The sequence below is a fragment of the Nomascus leucogenys genome, chromosome 25 (assembly GCF_006542625.1).
Source record: "Nomascus leucogenys isolate Asia chromosome 25, Asia_NLE_v1, whole genome shotgun sequence".
Taxonomy (NCBI): domain Eukaryota; kingdom Metazoa; phylum Chordata; class Mammalia; order Primates; family Hylobatidae; genus Nomascus; species Nomascus leucogenys.
The window spans coordinates 19324496-19342611 of NC_044405.1; the positions used below are offsets into that span (position 1 = coordinate 19324496).

General features: G+C 44.0%; 1 long non-coding RNA gene across 1 annotated transcript in view; it reads left to right on the forward strand.

The window, feature by feature from the left end:
- The window catches only part of LOC115833142, a 39315-nt gene that overhangs the window by 5233 nt on the left and 15966 nt on the right, over window positions 1–18116 (forward strand). Inside the window, exon 2 of the long non-coding RNA XR_004028585.1 lies at window positions 9368–9453. This is a non-coding gene — a long non-coding RNA (uncharacterized LOC115833142). The remainder of the gene's footprint in view (window positions 1–9367; window positions 9454–18116) is intronic.

Genomic DNA, 18116 nt, shown 5'->3' on the forward strand with positions numbered 1-18116 from the left:
TAAGCACTTCATGTTCATTTACTCATGTAATCCTCCCAAAACCTATAGGATGCCTATAGGTAAAATCATCCCCATTTTACAGATGAGGAAACTGAGGTTTAGAGAGGTCAATGATCTTGCCCAAGACTACATGACCAATCAGTTAGCTTGCCTCCAAAGACCCTGGGCTTAACTGCTATATTATCCAACCCCAAACTCTACCAGTGGCCACTGTGCAAATTCTGGCTGTGCGGCTGCCTCCAGGGTTCAAGAATATTGACCATTGCCTGGCAGCTTGCTGCTTGGGGGCCCCTGCTGAACATTTTCTGGTGTGAAATTATTATTTAACTTCAACCTTCTAAAACTGTGCCCTTCATGGTCCCAGCTAGCACAAAGGTAGAAACACTTGATAAAACGCATAAAACACAGCCAGCAGCATATTTCCAAATCACGTTGTAAGCCAGGCAGCGTTCTCTGGAAACGTACATTCTTGGGGGCAGAGCAGTTAAGAGAGGTTCCACTGCAGTGTGTGGACTGGGGTGTTCATTGAACCAGACAAAACTGGGGGTTTTGGGATGCCAGAGGCCTGTAGTGGGAACAGCTAGGGGAGGGCTGCAGCCAATCTGGATAGTGGCAACAGGACAGGGAAATTGACTCTAGTTTTTGCTCAGTAGCAAAACTGTTTTGAAAGAGAATCTCTCCTCTACCTCACCCCCAGGCGTGATTTTTAAGTCTTTAAAAAGTACTGTTAAAGCAAACTAAATATGGATATGGCCTGAAAAGGACTCCCTGCTTCTTCTTCTTCTTTTTTTTTTTTTTGAGATGAAGTCTCGCTTTGTAGCCCAGGCTGGAGTGCAGTGGCACGATCTCGGCTCACTGCAGCCTTCGCCTCCTGGGTTCAAGAGATTCTCCTGCCTCAGCCGCCTGAGTAGCTGGGATTACAGGCGCCCTCTACCACGCTCAGCTAATTTTTCGAATTTTTATATTTGTAGTAGAGACAGGGTTTCACCATGGTGGCCAGGCTGGTCACAAACTCCTGACTTCAAGTGAACTGCCCGCCTCGGCCTCCCAAAGTGCTGGGATTACAGGCATGAGCCACCGTGCCCGGCCCCGGACTTCCTACTTCCATATTTGAGTCCTTGTGGACGAACTGCAATCTAACTTTGAAACAAATTGAAACCCTAATTTAGGATTATGACAAGATTGAAATCCTAATTGAGGAGTATGCAGCTGTAACAATTGCTGAGTCTTGGCCAATCCCAGCAGCCTTACTTCAACCACCCACACACTGCTGAGTGTTCACACTCTGTTCAAATAAGGCAAACGCCGAGCTGTAACCGATCCAGCTGTTTCGGAATCTCACCTCCAATTTCTGTACATCACTTCCTTTTTTTTTTGGTCTATGAATTTGTTCAGACCCGAGTCATCCCTGGAGTCTCACACTTGATCTTAGTCAAAAGGCCGAGAAGCGATCATTGCTGGAGTCTCTCTGAATCTGCCATGATCCTGGAGGCTGCCCGATTCATGCATTGTTCATTGCTCAATTAAACTCCTTTAAATTTAACTTGGCTGAAGTTTTTCTTTTAATGGTACTATGATGTGTCATTATTATTTCACTTTTCAAATTATTAAAAATTATTTTAAATTTTATGGTATGGTATATACCATAAAATTTCTGTACCCTTTTAAAATGTACATTTCAGTGGTTTTCAGTATATTCACAAGGTTGTGCAACTATCACCACTATCTGGTTCTAGAACATTTTCTTTACCCCCAGAGAAACTTCATACCCATTAGCGGCCACTTTCCATTCCCTCCTCCCCACAGCCCCTGGAAAATTCTGATGGTTTTAATGGTTAAATCTTTTCAATTACATCACAAGACACCGTGGAACTCATTACTCTTTCTGGCACATAGTAGGTACTTAGTAAATTTTTGTTTTTGTGATAAAGCTTTCAATTAAGACTCTACTCTTTTTGCTGGCATGTAGGATAATTTTAAAATTATAGGCCAGGTGCAGTGGCTCATGCCTGTAATCCCAGCACTTTGGGAGGCCAAAGTGGGTTGATCACCTGAGGTCAGGAGTTCGAGACCAGCCTGGCCAACATGGCGAAACCCCATCTCTACTAAAAATACAAAAATTAGCCAGGCGTGGTGGCTTGCACCTATAATCCCATCTACTCGGGAGGCTGAGGCAGGAGAATCGTTTGAACCCAGGGGGCAGAGTTTGCAGTGAGCTGAGATCACGCCACTCCACTCCGGCCTGGGTGACAGAACGAGACTCCATCTCAAAAAAAAAAAAAAAAAATTGTGTTAAACATATAGAAGAAGACAACATACAGCTGGGTTGGATTTTTCCCCCTCCTCTCCCATTTAGAAAAGTCTGAACTCAGAGGGCTCATGTCAACTGGATAATTGTTTTATTGGCCTTATTCTTAGTTTGATTTAGGAAAAGACAAGGACATCTAAAGTCATGTTGTAATCACAGTTCTGTGATATTTCATGTTTTTCTAACTCATAAAAATACAGTGAGGAAATTAACAGCTTGGACTGTGGGAAAAGAAGTAAAGCTGAAACTCTGATATGCACAGGCCTGAGTATGTTGTTTACAGAATGAAAAGCGAGTCCCACATAAGCTGAGACTTGGCTTCAGTCATGCCTGGGAATCTACAAACTCAATGCCCTCTCACTGGCAGAACATAAAAGCTAAAGATTACCCTTAATCCCGTGGCATTTTAAAATCCATGGAATGGGCTTTGGTGCTCAACAATTTTCACTTAAAGTCACACACTCTTTTGGAGGTACAAATGTTTCAGTTACCCCAGTAGTATCTCTGGTAAGACTTACCAGAATGAATATTAATGCAGATGAAGACAGGATTGTTCTGTCCAGAAGTGATCACACTCCCCTTCACCCCCAAGTTCCACTTTTTAAGCAATTCAAATAATGGAAGCTCATGTGACAGCTTTTCGCTGGTAAACCAGAGAATAAGATTCACTGCACTGGAAGAAAAGTGGAAACCACTCACATATTTATCAATGGATGCATGAGTAAACAATATGTGGCATATCCATACAATGGAATATTATTCAGCCATAAAAAGGAATGAAGTACTGACACATGCTACCACCTTGAAAAGATGATGCTGGCCAGGCACAGTGGCTCACGCCTGTAAGTCCAGCACTTTGGGAGGCCAAGGTGGGTGGATCACCTGAGATCAGGAGTTCAAGACCAGCCTGGCCAACACGGTGAAATCTTGTCTCTACTAAAAATACAAAAAAAAAAAAAAAAAAAATTAGCTGAGCATGGTGGCAGGCGCCTGTGATCCCAGCTACTTCAGGAGGCTGAGGCAGGAGAATTGCTTGAACCCAGGAGGCAGAGGTTGCAGTGAGCCAAGATCGTGACATGGCACTCCAGCCTGGGTGACAAGAGCAAAACTATGGCTCAAAAATAAAGAAAAGAAAAGAAAAGAAAAGATGATGCTGAGTAAGAGAAGCCAGATGACACACAAGTCTACTTGTATGATTCCATTTATATGACATGTCAGCAAATAAAGAAACCCATAGAGACAGAAAGCAGATGAGTGGTTGCCAGGGTCTGGGGGAGGGAAAAGGGAAGTGACTGCTAATGGGTAAGGCATTAGCTTTAGTTAGTTGATTTCTTTTTGGGGTGATGAATATTCTGGAATTAATGGTGATGGTTGCACAACTTTGTGACTATACTAAAAACACTAAATTGTATACTTTCAGTGGATAAATTTTGTAGTGTATAAACTACATCTCAATTAAAAAAAAAAGTAAAAAGAAAATGCTGCAAAGCCTCCCATGGGGTTAAAATAAGAGTAGGAGAAAAAAACATGACTTCACTGTGTGGGTGCCTGTGTTGAAGATGATTTAGTAGCGTCTGCCGTGAGGCATTTGCTGGAATAAGATCCTTTCTGCCCTCATCATTGTCAGCACACTGGTTCGGGCCTTTAGCACTCCTACCTGGATCATGGAACTAAAGAATTTTAGCAGCTGACAAGGACCTTAAAGATCGTAGCCTAACTCTCTCGCTTGTCAGGGGAGGCAGCTGGTGCCAGGCAGAAGAAGTGGCATGTTCGGAGTGGCCTGCCTGGTGTCTGAGCCGGACCTGACACCCAGTGTTCTTTCCACTGGGCCTTTATTGCAATTGTTTTCCTCTCTCTTTAGTCTCTTCCTGCTCCAGTAGGACTGTACATTCCACTGACCTAATCTTCCCGAAATACAGATCTCATCACGTCACTGCCCTGCTGAAAAAACCCACAGTGGCTCCCTGCTGCCTTCAGGCCCAGACCCCAGGAGCCTCCTTTACCTTCTGTCCACTTCTTGGCTCTCATGGCTTCCTAAACAAACTCCCTTTGCCACTCCAGCACACGGTGTGTGTCCCAATATCACGCTTCTGGGCACATGTTGTTAATCCACTTTGTATATGTTTACGTCTTTGTAGCTCAGCCAGATTGCAAGTTTCTTGGACATCAGGATCATGCGTTTGACCTCCTGACACAGGGCACAATGCAATTCCTTGTATTTGTTAGGGGTCTGGAAATATTTGTAGATTAGTTGATTTCATTCACAACCACAGCTAGTCTTCACCTGGTACACCTAAGAATATCTTGGAGGAGGCCGGTCACGGTGGCTCATGCCTGTAATCCCAGCACTTTGGGAGGCTGAGGCGGGCAGATCACGAGGTCAAGAGATCGAGACTATCCTGGCCAACATGGCGAAACCCTGTCTCTACTAAAAATACAAAAAAAAAAAAAAAAAATTAGCTGGGCGTGGTGGCATGCGCCTGTAGTCCCAGCTACTCGGGCGGCTGAGGCAGGAGAATGGCTTGAACCAGGGAATTGGAGGTTGCAGTGAGTCGAGATCATGCCACAGCGCTCCAGCCTCGTGACAGAGTGAGACTCCATCTCAAAAAAAAAAAAAAAAAAAAAAAGAAAAAATCTTAGAGCAGTTCTGGCAATAGGTCACTATTTTATGCTGCGTCTCTCATGAGTTTAACTTTTGGGTGTAATCTGGACAAGAAGATTCTCGAAACCTCCTATGAGATTGGATTTACTGTCAAAAAAGCAAAACACACTGACTTCAAAAGAAAAAAACAAACATTATTTTTGAAACAACCTTTTAATTTCTTACAGAAGCACTGTAATTTGTGTTCTTGGAGATTTAGAAAGTTCAGAGAAAGTTACAAGAAAATAAAGAAGAAAATTGAAAGCTCTCATAATCCTAGCCCCTAGGGGCTGTCTATTGATAATCTTTCATTTATACAGCCATTTTTCTATGCACACACAAACACCACATATATATTTTTTACAAAAATGAGATTCCACTCTGTAAACTGTTTTATATCATGCTTTTAAATTAAGATAAAAATTAAAATTTAATAGAACTGCATTAAGTGGGAACAATTTTGCTGCTGTCAACTCGAGAGAGCATTCCAATGACACAGAGAAAGAGCAACTCCCTATTTGTTTTGCCTCTTTGCAAAACAAACAGGGTAAGAAGAGTTCTGAGAACTAAGAGGCAGGTGACTTCCTAGCTGCCGACTTGAGTTGGGCGTGGAGTTGCTTCATCTCCTTCTCTGTGTCTCTTCACCAGTTCTATTGAAGGAATTGGAGCTTGTAACCATGAAGGTCCTTTTCTAGTTTTTGGATTTTGTAAGCTTTGCTTTAAATTTCTCCCATCCCTTCTTTCTGAATATTTCAGGGCCCTCTACTCAAGAGGGTAGGGGATGTGGCTACTTTGTTCCCTGTTTTATTGCCAGCATGGTGCCTGGCAAAGAATAGACACTCAATAAATATTTGGTAATGAATGAATGGATGAGACTCTCATGAATGACGTCCTTTGTTATGGAAATCACTAGGCCACATGGTCTTCTTTTGGAAGCACCAAGTAGGAATTCTATATTTAGGTTCTTGGAATTGAAATAATAACACAAGTGACATTGTACATTAATCAATTAATGGAATATATTTAGCTGTGGCCCCATGAGGGAGTTCTTGTTAATTCCATTCCACAAGTGGCCAGGGTCCACTGCTAGCCTCATGATCCCAGGTCCCGGGTCCCCTCTGCTACTCTTCACTTTTGGGCACCACAGTTTCTCTCTGGTTGGGTAAGTCATTCCATGACCAGTAAGGCAAGCTTAAGGCCGAAGTTTTCAAATGTCAGTGTTCTTAAGAATTGCCCAGGCCTTAGTAATCAACATTTGTTTTTTTTAGATGGAGTCGCCTAAGCTGGAGTGCAGTGACATGATCTCGGCTCACTGTAACCTCTGTCTCCCGGATTCAAGCAATTCTCCTGCCTCAGCCTCCAGAGTAGCTGGGATTACAGGTGTGCGCCACCACACCTGGCTAATCTTTGCATTTTTAGTAAAGACAGGGTCTCACCATGTTGGCCAAGCTGGTCTTGAACTCCTGACCTCAAATGATCCACCTGCTTTGGCCTCCCAAAGTGCCGGGATTACAGGCATGAGCCACCACCCCTGGCCAGTGATCCACATTTTAAATAATTCCTTGCTATGATTTGAATGCAGGTGGTCTGAAACCTATCGAGAACACTAGCTTGAAACATTTCAGATTCAGTGTTTTGTAAAGCAGAGGGGAGGCCATGATTGGCCATTAGGATCTGCATCAAGCATCAGCTTGCCCACAGCTTTGGTTTCCAGGGAGACTGGGAAGTAACAATACAATAGTTCATCTTCATTATGAGTGTACCATGCCAAGAGCTTTCCTAAGTGCTTTACATTCATTATCCTCTTTAATTCTCTTAAGAGTTGTATGAGGTAGGTCCTATTATTACCTCTATCTTACAAGGAAACTGAGGCTCAGACAAGGATATCTAGCTTATCCATGATTAGGTAGAGCTGACAGTGGGATTAAACAATCAAGTCCTGCTACTGCCAACTTAAGAAAACCCAGCTCTTTGTTATTTTATAACAACTGGGGGAAGCTGGTGTGCGTCATTGGCTGATAGGAAGAGAAATTGAATTCCACATCTATGTCCTACCTCATGCATGGATTGCTCTCAACAACTGTGAAATGGAACACAAAACAGTGAAACAGGTGAAATTCGCATCTTGTCTTTCCCTGTGCATAGTCTTAGGACCAGCCCTGGCCATGTTCTGAATATGACCCCTTTAACCTCAAAACTATACTGTTAAAACTCAACAATAAGAAAAGGAACAGTCCAGGCCAGGTGTGGTGGCTTACACCTGTAATCCCATCACTTTGGGAGGCCGAGGCTGGTGGATCACTTGAGCCCAGGCATTTGAGACCAGCCTAGGCGACGTGGCAAAACCCTGTCTCTACCAAAATAAATACATAAGAAAAAAAAAACAAACTCCAGATCGTGGTGGTGTGCATCTGTAGTCCCAGCTACTCAGGAGGCTGAGGTGGGAGAATTGCTTGGGCCCAGGAGGTGGAGGTTGCAATGAGCTGACATCACACCACTGCACTCCAGCCTGGGCAATAGAGCAAGACACTGTCTCAAAAAAAAAAAAAAAAAAAAGAAAAAATGAAAAAATGAAAAGGAGCAGTTCAATTAAAAAATGGGCAGAAGACCTGAACAGACACCTCACCAAAGAAGATATACGGATAGCAAATAAGCATATGAAAAGATGTTCAATATCATTTATTGTTAGGGAATTGCAAATAAAAATGACAAAAGATACAACTACATACCTATTACAAGGGCCAAAATCCAAACACTGACAACACCAAATGCTGGCGAGGAAGTGGAACAACAAGAACTCTAATTCTTTGCTGCTGAGAATGCAAAATGATACAGACACTTTGGAAGACACTTTGGCAGTTTCTTACAAAACTAACATACTCTTACCATGTGATCCAGCAATTATACTCCTTGGTATTTACCCAAATGAGTTGAAAACATATCCACACAGAAACCTGCACAGGATTTTATAACTGCTTCATTCATAGTTGTCAAAACTTGGAAGCAACCAAGATGTCCTCCAGTAGGCGAATGGAAAAACACACTGTGGTACATCCAGAGAGTGGAATATTATTCAGTACCAAAAGGAAATGAGCTGTCAAGCCATGAAAAGACATGGAGGAAATTTAAATGCAGATTGTGAAGTGAAAGAAATCTGAAAAGGCTACGTATGATTCCAACTATATGATATTTTGGAAAAAGCAAAACGATGGAGATAGTGGTTGACAGGGGTTGGAGGGAGGGCAGGATCAACAGGCAGAGCATGGAGGATTTGTAGGGATGTCAAACTATTCTTTATGGTTCTGTAATGGTGGATCCATATCATGGTACATTTGTCCAAACCACAGAGTATACAACACCAAGAATGAACTCCAATGTAAACTACGGACGTTGGGTGATAATGATGTATCAGTGTAGGTTCATTGATTGTGACAAAGGTCATCCTCTGGTGGGGGACAGGTCCATTGATTGTGACAAAGGTCATCCTCTGGTGGGGGACGTCCATAGTCGGGGAGGTGGTGCATGTCTGGGTGCAGTAGGCATATGGGAAGTGTACTTTCTGCTCAATTTTGCTGTGAATCTAAAACTGCTCTAATAACTCAAGTTCATTAATTCAAAAAGAACCCCTGAATTGTTTTAACAGGGATATTTGAATGTTGAGTACTGACCAGATATTTACTGATATTAAGAAATTGTTGGCCGGGTGTGGTGGCTCACACCTGTAATCCCAGCACTTTGGGAGGCCAAGGCAGGTGGATCACCTGAGGTCAGGAGTTTGAGACCAGCCTGGCCAACAGGGTGAAACCCCCCATCTCTACTAAAAATAACAAAAATTAGCTGGGCATTTTGGTGCATGCCTGTAGTCCCAGCTATTTGGGGGGCTGAGGCAGGAGAATTGCTTGAACCCAGGAGGCGGAGGTTGCAGTGAGCCAAGATCGTGCCATTGCACTCCAGCCTGGGCAACAGAGCGAGACTCCATCTCAAAAAAATAGCAAAAAAAAAAAAAAAAAAAAAAAAAGAAATTGTTGGGTTTTTTTCAGGTGTGATACTGGTATTGTGGTTACGTTTTTTTTTTGTTTTTTTGTTTTTGTTATTTTTGTTTTTTTTTTGAGACGGAGTCTCGCTCTGTCACCCAGGCTGGAGTGCAGTGGCGCGATCTTGGCTCACTGCAAGCTCCGCCTCCTGGGTTCACGCCATTCTCCTGGCTCAGCCTCTCCGAGTAGCTGGGACTACAGGCGCCCGCCACCACGCCCGGCTAACTTTTTTTGTATTTTTAGTAGAGACGGGGTTTCACCGTGGTCTCGATCTCCTGACCTGGTGATCCGCCCGCCTCAGCCTCCCAAAGTGCTGGGATTACAAGTGTGAGCCACCGCGCCTGGCCTTGTGGTTACATTTTTAAAAAGTCTTTATGTTTTTAGCTGGGTGCGGTGGCTCAGGACTGTAATTCCAGCTACATGAGAGGATTGCCTGAGGCCAGGAGTTTGAGACTAGCCTGAACAACATAGTGAGTGCCTGTCTCTTAAAAAAAAAAAAAAGTCTTTATATTTTAGAGTTATATACTGCAATATGTATGAATGAAATGCTATGAGGTTTTGGATTTGTTTCAAAACACTCCAGTGTGTGTGTGTTGGGGGGAAGTAGATAAAACAGGGCTGGTGATAGGATGATAATTGTTGAAGCTAGCTGATGAGCACATAGGGCTTGATTACACTTATTACTTCAAGTTTGTACACGTTTGGACATTTCCATAATAAAAAGTAAAAACACAATTACATGCTTCAAGTCTCAATCCCTAGGTCTCTTACACTCTGGGAGCAGATTTAATAAATTTAGCAAATGCACCTGAGGTTAATAATGGATTAATACATTGCTGTGGCTAGAGAACATTTACCTTTTGACACAGGTCTTCAATATCTTAATCTAAATAAGCATATATTGTGGAAATTTCAGACATTACCCCAATCTGACAGGGGGAGGTATTTTGTATTAGTTCTAACTTTCCCCTTCCCTAATTTACCTATGTATACAATTTGCCCTCATCCCTGACTGTGGGGAGACTTTTGATAGTTATTACCTTTTTTTTCCCTCCCTTCCTTCCTTCCTTCCTTCCTTCCTTCCTTCCTTCCTTCCTTCCTTCCTTCCTTTCTTTCTTTCTTTCTTTCTTTCTTTCTTTCTTTCTTTCTTTCTTTCTTTCTTTCTTTCTTTCTCTTTCTTTTTTAAGACAGAGTCTCACTCTGTCACCCAGGCTGGAGTGCAGTGGCACGATCTCAGCTCACTGCAACCTCCGCCTCCCGGGTTCAAGCAATTCTCCTGCCTCAGCCTCCCGAGTAGCTGGGATTACAGGTGATGCCTGGCGAATTTTTGTATTTGTAGTAGAGACGGAGTTTCACCCTGTTGGCCAGTCTGGTCTCGAATTCCTGACCTCAGGTGATCCGCCTGCCTCGGCCTCCCAAAGTGCTGGGATTATAGGAGTGAGCCATCACGTCCGGCCAACTATTACCTTTTCTAAGAATGCTTTATGACAATATGGCATTTCGAATTGTGTAACATTCAGAATGTTTTCTGTTGTATCCTTTCCTAGGTCTTCATTACTTTCCTGGGACTTGATAGGACATATTGAATCTATCTTGTAACACATGGGAACAAATAAGGATTCCAAAACGTGAATTGGATTTAGTTAATTTTCATTTCTCCATCTCTCCATACACACAGGCAGCATGAGTGAACATCTAGTATGTATTAGATATGTGCTGGGTTGACACCATAAAGAGATTTATAAAATGGTGCCGACTTTGAGGGGTTCACACTCTAGGGGAAAGACTGTGCTGTCTAAGTGAATAAATTTGGAGGTTGAGGGCTTCCTGGAGAGGAGGAAAGTTGTGCTTTATAACATCATGGCATATTTGCATGAGCCATTGCAAATAAGCAGAAGCTCATCACCCACCCGATTTATGTCAGAATCAGAACCCAAAGCCAGGGACCCACCAACCAATTGTCCAGCCCAGCACAGTTTCCCTGTGGCAGTTCCACCTCTGTTTTCTCATCTTACATCGCAGTATACTTTGTTTCTTGTAACTCTTGCAGGATTTTTCTTAAAGCCTTACACGGTGCTGTTATCACATGGCACAAAATGAAGCTGACCTCTTTGTGTGTGGGAACAGAGGGAGCATTACACTGCTGGGATGCAACAGATGGAGGGCGGAAAGCCGTCCAACACCTTGTCTCTCCCAAGATATATAGCCCAGGGGTATTCCCATTCCTCCACGACACAAATGACAACTTCCTCGAGCCCTGATGGCTTGCCAGGTGGCTGATGGCATGGAGAACCTTGCTCATGTTTACCTGCTCTTGCATCCATTACTCACCTCTTCCCACATGCCCCCACACTTGCACACAAAGCCACAGAGTGGCTTAAAAAAAATGAAAAGCCTCCCCCCAACCCTATTCTAAAATGTCAAGTGTTTCAGTTTTGAGAAAAAGGAAAGCTGAAGAAACCATGACTCATGACATGGGCTGACAAACAACGATCTGAAGGTATGCTGGTGAGTCACAGTGTGGAGCTCTGCCTTTGTGTTGTGGTGAGGGCCGGGCTGGAAGGAGTGTCATGGGACCAGCCAGTAAAATTCCACTACTCTCTGAAGCCGATTGGGAGGCAATTTAAAAACCCTGGGCTTTTTCCAGCCCCAGTGTAGTGGATGACTCTGGGTCCCCTCAGGTATGTTGATCTGTATGGGAAATCAGGAAGAATGATTATTAATAACTGGAAAAAAAACCTATTATTATCTTTCCATGCCCAATGCCATGCTGAACCAGCCCTGCCTGCTTCTGCAAGCCAGCGAGGCTGCTGGATTTTCTCGAAGGGTATTGAGTTGCTAAGCAACAGCACTGGCGGTGCCTGTCATGCCCAGCGATGTCAATGCCTGAGTGTGGCCTGCAGAGCACACTTACTCCCCTCCCCCTCGCCTCCTCTCGACCCCTTCCCCCAACTACATGAGAACATTAATTTGCATCTCAGGGACAGGAGCTGTGCCAGGTGATTCTGTGTATAAAACAGCACAGTGCAGCCCCTGAAGCACAAATATTGTTTTGGGTTGCAAGGCGGTGCATGTGACGTAGTTGAAAATACAGACTTACTTGTGTATACTCCCCACATAAGGAGTGTAGGCTTCATCTAAAAGCCTGCATGTCAAATATTCCTTTCTAATACATCCTGATGTGCTCTGCCTTGAAGTGTTTTTTTTCCTGTCTGCCCGTCCAGCATCTTATTTATGCCCCATTCTGTCCCTCTCTCTCGTTGCCTTTGTTCTGTGGTCTCCTGGGTGATGGAGTTATTGTTTGTGTGTAGGGATGTGTGGATAAAAGGGAGCTGATTTCTAGAGGTGAGATGGCCCTGTGGTTAACGGTTGGAGGCTGCTGTTGACAATGCCTGTTGCTGTGGCAGTTTTGCTCCGGAAGTGGCCATTTTCTGGGCAGGGCTCCACCAGAGCACCATCTGTCTGTGCCTTTTACTTCCTGTCAAGAGGCAGCAGGCTTCGTGAGCTGGGGAACTGCCAGAGGCAGCCTTCGAGTTAGACAGACCTGGACCCAAACCCTTTCTCTTCCCCCAACCCGTTTTGGCATCTTGGCACGAGACTGTCCCCATTTCTGGAAAGGATGTTCACAAGAACAGTCTGGCTGGGTTGTTGGGATGACCAAGTGTGATCATGCATCTCTGCGGCTGGCCATGGTGTTTATTCAATGGCAGATATTACCAGGATGGAGCGAGTCCCAGTAGGAAGGGCCTTTAGGATGTCATCTGGTCCTGCCCAACAGGGACGGGAACTGTAATTCCCCACTCTCCCTGTGGAGAATCAGGGCGGGCTCCAGATGGATGGCCAAAGGCTGCACAGAGGGGAGCCTCCAGGGTAGGGTTGGGTTCTAAGCACTGTTCACACTCCTGTCCCAGTGGTGTTTGGTCTGGGGCACATTGTGATGTGTGTTTCCCTCCTTTCTTAAAATTAGCCCTTGGCTTCGGGGCCTTATAATGGACTGGTGTCCCTCCTTAACTGAACAGTCAGTCTGCTTATTTCTGGGGGGTCGTTTAGGGGAAAAAAAAGTAGATAACCGAACAAAGCTGGCTGGCAGGAACCTTCGGCTGACTGCAGGGCTTTGGTGGTGGTCAAGACCTGGAATTGGATTTGAGGTCTGGCCAGGGTGAAGGACGTGCCATAGGAGCCCAGGAGGATGACTCTGCCAGGCCCGCTTTTGACATCTCTGTCATGCTTCATGTTTTGTGCTGCTCTGGGTCATTAAGCAAGAACTAAATCTGATGCCCAATCAAGGCTGAGCTCTTTTTTTTTTTGAGACACAGTCTCACTCTCTTGCCCAGGCCGTAGTGCAGTAGTGTGATCATGGCTGACTGCAGCTTCAGTCTCCTGGACTCAAGTGATCCTCCCACCTCAGCCTCCTGAGTAGCTGGGAGTACAGGTGAGTCAGGTGAGTGCCACCACACCTGGCTGATTTTTTTTTTTTTTTTTTTTTTTGGTAGAGATGGGGTTTCACTGTGTTACCCAGGCTGGTCTCAAATTCCTGGGCTGAAGGCCTTCCACTCGCCTCAGCCTCCCAGTGTTGGGACTACAGGCATGAGCACTCATCTAGTCTAGGCTGAGCTCCTAAACAGGAAATGTGTGGCATGCCTTCTTTGAAGGTGGCTTTCTCATTCTGAATTTTAAGCCACAACCACTGAAGATGGTTAGTGCCTGCGGAATGCATACCATTTCCGCTCAGAGAAACCATTCCTCCTTAAGGAAAGCTGGGTCCATTCCTGGTCTGGCGTTCCCAGTGGAGGAAAAGCCAGGTGGATGCCCCTCAACCCCTGCCCGAGGCAGCTGTGTCGTTATGGTCCAGCTGGGCACCCCACTCTTTAGGAGGCGGAGAGGGAAACAGGGGGATTGGTCTAGGTTTGTGTGGGTCAGAGCCAGGTGAGAATAGTTATAGTAGTTACTGGGCAAAGTAAATAGGAAGGAGACAGAAAGGCGCAGGCGTGCAGGAGACCCCAGCTACAAGGGCAGGGAGAGGGACACGTTGGTGGCCAAGAAGAGGGAAATGAGGAGGGGCTCTTGGAGATCCTGCCAAGGAGGCATTCTGTGAACCCCTCCCGCTGACACACCCACTGAAGGGTCCACTGAGACAGCAAAGCAGAAAGGGTGGAAAGGGTCCACCAGGAGCAGTGCCTGGCATATGCACTAGAGGTGACATAGAATCTGGGATCAGCGACAAAAGATCACATCTAGAACCGTGGTCAAGGATGTGAGCCAGATTTTCTGGGGCTCAGTCCTGGCTTTGTCACTTAACTGTGTCACTTGGAGCAAGTCACATACCTCTTGCAGTCTCAGTTGCTCATCAGAAAAATGGGAATTTTATATATATATAAAATATATAATTATATATTTATTTATAATATGTGTATATATAATTATATGATTATAATAATCACAAATGGGGTTATATATAGTATATAATTATACATTAATTTATAATATATATTTATTTATAATATATGTGTATATATACACATATATACATATGTATGTATATCTATATCTCCATCTTTCGGGTTGTTTTGAGAATTAAATGAGCTAACCCAGGTAAAGCCCTGTGTACTGTGCCTGGCATGTAGGATACTTCATCACCGTCACCTCTTTTTGTTGTTATGACCTGAGCATCTCCCTGTTCACCAGCCCTTGTTCTTTAGCCACAGGTTGAAGATGACAGTAGATGCTAAGGAACCTCAGTTCTATCCCGAAATGTGAAAGCCTTTTTACTCAACCACAAAGAAGTGGTCAGCAGAAAACTGGTCATCCCGGCCTCTGGGGCCACGTGCAACACTCAGGAGGAGCTCCTGTTTTCCCTGCCTGTTAACATGCGGCCTGGGGCCTTGTGGGCTATTTGAAAATTAGGATACAAGAAGTCCAAGCAGCACCTGGTGATTAAACTGAGTCCTTTATCAGAGAGAGGCATGACCTTGAAGGGCATCCATACAGGAGCCAGGGGCAAAGCAGAAGATGGGAGGGATTCTCCAGGCTTGACCCTCTCAGCACATCTCAGTCAGGGGTGCCTGGCAGCCTGGATTCCAGCCTTGCCCAGAGCCACCCAGAGACCTGAGGGAGGTGGACAGCTGCTCAGCTGGGTGATGGGAGGCTCCAGAAATAGTTGTCAACCTCATCGAACCAGAGATGAGCCTTTAGGACAGCCAGGGTGTTGACTTCCAGCCAGGCAGGGCATTGGTTCTCCAGTGGGATGTGGACGAGGTGCACTGCAGCCTCTCAGCAGATGAACTAGGGGAGAGACACTACCCCAACCACGCTCCCCCGGCCCTTGGGAGTTCAGTGAAAGTACCTTCCCGTTTCCTCTCTGCTCTCTCCACTTTACAACAAAATATTATCTTTAGTCTGCAAAACCAGGGCCAGGAAGAATCTTCACAGCCAGACAGGGCCATGGAAAGATGATGAGGCATATCAGGAACTATGTAACCTCTTAATACTTCTGCTGCAAAACCTCCTGACGTCCTGAATGAACAGTCACATGCGGCCTCTTCAGTGCAAAACTGAGCTCATAAGAAAGTAAAGCAAATCTGTAAGGGCCAAATGAAGACGGAACTGGAAGTCAGAGCTTCAAGCACATGACTGATGTGGTGTATCCCTTGGGGATGGGGGTGTACATGCTGGTTTTGGGAACCAGGGCACTTGGGTTTGAAAGTTCGTCCAGGACACTTGTGTGACTCTCAGTTTTTGAATATTGGTGAATAGTGCTGCTTAGAACATTCTGGTATGTGAGTTTTTGTTGCACATAAGATATTTATGTTGGACAAATATTTAAGAGAAAAATTATTGACTTTAGGTATGTATAAACTCAGATTTGGAGAATACTGCTAAACAGTTTTTCAAAGTTGTTTTTCATTTTAAATAACAGCATATGGGCCAGGCACTGTGGCTCATGCCTGTAATCCCAACACTTTGGGAAGCCAAGGCAGGAGGATTGCTTGAGGCCAGGAGTTTGAGACCAGCCTGGGCAATATAGTGAGACCCCCATCACTACAAAAAATTAAAATATTAGCTGGGCATGGTGGCGTGCACCTGTAGTTCCAGCTACTCAGGAAGCTGTGATAGGAGGATCACTTGAGTCCAGGAAATGGAGGCTGCAGTGAGCTGTGATCACACACACACACTGCAGCCTAGGCAATGAGGCGAGACCCTATATCAAAAAAAAAAAAAAAAAAGTCCAACAGCAATGACAACAGCGTAGGAGCATTCTAATTGCTCCACATCCTCAATTTGTATTGTCTTTTCCTCAGGCTTATTTTAATCACTCTGGTTGGATTTGCATTTCTTTCTTTCTTTTTTTTTTCTTGAGATGGAGTCTCACTCTGTTGCCAGGTTGGAGTGGTGGCACGATCTCAGCTCACTGCAACCTCCACCTCCCGGGTTCAAGCAGTTCTCCTGCCTCAGCCTGCTGAGTAGCTGGGACTACAGGTGTGTGCTACCACGCCCAGCTAATTTTTGTATTTTTAGTAGAGATGGGGTTTCACCATGTTGGCCAGGATGGTCTCGATCTCTTGATCGAGATTGTGATCTGCCCACCTCGGCCTCCCAAAGTGCTGGGATTACAGGTGTGAGCCACCGTGCCTGGCCTTGGATTTGCATTTCTAGGATGACAAATGAGAGTGTACTTTCTCGTATGTATTGTGGCAATTTGATACCTGCTTTTATGAAGTGTCTGTTCAAGTATTTTGATCATTTTTTCTAGTGGGTCATCTGTATTTTTCTTACTGATTTATAGTTTATACTTGATTTATAGATTTGTTTGAAATATAAATCCTGGTGACCATAAATATATTGCAAATATCTTCTCCCATTCTTTAGCTTGCCTTTTCACTGTTTTTTTTTTTTTTTCTTCCTTTATTGAGATGGAGTCTCACTCTGTTGCCCAAGCTGGAGTGCAATGGCGAGATCTCGGCTCACTGCAACCTCTGCCTCTTGGGTTCAAACGATTCTCCTGCTTCAGCCTCCTGAGTAGTTGGGATTACAGGCGCCCACCACCATGCCTGGCTAATGTTTTGTATTTTTAGTAGAGATGGGGTTTCACCATGTTGGCCAGACTGGTCTCAAACTCCTGACCTCAGGTGATCCACCCGCCTCGGCCTCCCAAAGTGCTGGGACTACAGGCATGAGCCACCATGCCTGGCCTCATTCTCTTAATGATGTTTTTGATAAGCAGATGTCCTTGATTTTATTAAAGTTCAAGTCTCTTATTTTTTCCTTATAGTTATTACTTTGTGAGATCTACTTAAGAAATATTTGCTTAGTCCAAAATCATATATTTTCCTGTGATTTCTTTTAGAAGCTTTATTTTTATATTTTTCAAATTTAGAGCTACAATCCAATCTATCTTGAATTCTTTTTTTGTATATATAGTTTAAAAAAATATAGAGGTTGGTATTAATTTTTTTACATCTAGATGGCCAAATGACCCAACACTATTTATTGAAAATAATATTATTTCTCTTGTGTTACATTGTCACCATTGCTGTAAATCAAGTGACCATATAGCTATAGGTCAATTTCTGGATCCTGGATTCTGTTCCAATGGTCTATTTGTTTATCCTTGTGACATTATCTTACTGTATACCATTACTTCATTTTATAACGAGTCTTGATATCAAATAGGGAAAGTCTTCCAACTTTGTTCTTCTTCAAGATTGCCTTGGTTCTTTTTGCCCCTTAACATTTTCATATAAAATTTAGAATGAGCTTGTCAATTTCCATGCACGCTCACAATAAACCCGCTGGGATTTTCATTAGAATTACACAGAAACTCTAGATATGCCAGATTGTAGAGAGTTTATATCTTTATAATATTGAATCTTCCAATATTGAATGGTAGAGCTCTTACACAACTTCCATTATGTTAATACCTAGGTTTGTGATTTTTTTGGATGCTACTGTATATTAGTCTGTTCAGGCTGCCACAACAAAATAACATAGACAGGGTAGCTTAAATAACAGAAATTGATTTCTCACAATTCTGGTGGTTGGGAAGTTCAAAATCAAGGTACCAGCCAATTTGGTTCCTAGTGAGCATTTTTCCTGGTGTAGGAGATGGTTGTTCTTCTAGGGGGGCACCATCTTG